General features: G+C 39.7%; 1 non-coding gene across 1 annotated transcript; it reads left to right on the top strand.

Annotated features, from left to right (window-relative positions):
* Positions 1 to 252: 252 nt before the first annotated feature.
* On the top strand, positions 253 to 359 carry LOC136210120 (small nucleolar RNA R71). Its single transcript, XR_010677827.1, has one exon. It is a non-coding gene; the product is annotated as a small nucleolar RNA R71 (small nucleolar RNA).
* The last annotated feature ends 347 nt before the right edge of the window (positions 360 to 706 follow it).

The following is a 706-nucleotide window of genomic DNA, read 5'->3' as shown; positions in this document are numbered from 1 at the left end:
TGTAGCATCGCGACTGGATCAAGTTCAACTATACCTTTAACTGATGGTGTGGTTGAGGATGATGGTTTTGCTACCGTCATATGTCCACGTTCCGCGGGCCACATACTGCTGTTGATTGCCATTTCCTCCAAAAGTTCTCTCGCTTGGACTGATGTTTTCTTCATAAATAGCCCTCCCGACATAGCATCTAATGAACCCCTAGTCGTAGGATTTAGTCCATTGTAAAATGTTTGCATTAAAAGTTCAGCGGATAATTGGTGGTGTGGGCATAAACGTTGAAGTTCTTTAAAACGTTCCCAAGTTTCATAAAGAGTCTCATTATCATTTTGAGAAAAAGATGTTAACTCCTTTATGACTCTTGCGGTTTTTGCTAAAGGAAAATATTTAGATAAAAATGCTTGGGCTAATTGTTCCCAAGTGGCAAAAGTTGCGGCTGGCATAGAAGTTAACCATTCTTTGGCTCTATCCTTCAAAGTGAAAGGAAAGAGGCGAAGTTGGATTGCTTCTGCAGTCACATCTGGGATTTTAAAAGTGTCACAAATTTCAAGGAAATTTGTTAAATGGGTGTTAGGATTTTCGTTAGGTAACCCGTAAAATGTTACATTATTTTGTAATATATTAAGCAAAGCTGGCTTAATTTCAAATTGGTTTGCGGTGATTCTGGGTCTAACGATACTATTGGTCACACCGGCCACACCTGGCCTAG

This window comes from Euphorbia lathyris, chromosome 10 (assembly GCF_963576675.1).
Source record: "Euphorbia lathyris chromosome 10, ddEupLath1.1, whole genome shotgun sequence".
Lineage (NCBI taxonomy): Eukaryota > Viridiplantae > Streptophyta > Magnoliopsida > Malpighiales > Euphorbiaceae > Euphorbia > Euphorbia lathyris.
Note: the sequence above shows the minus strand (reverse complement) of the source record. Positions and strands in the feature narration are given on the sequence as shown.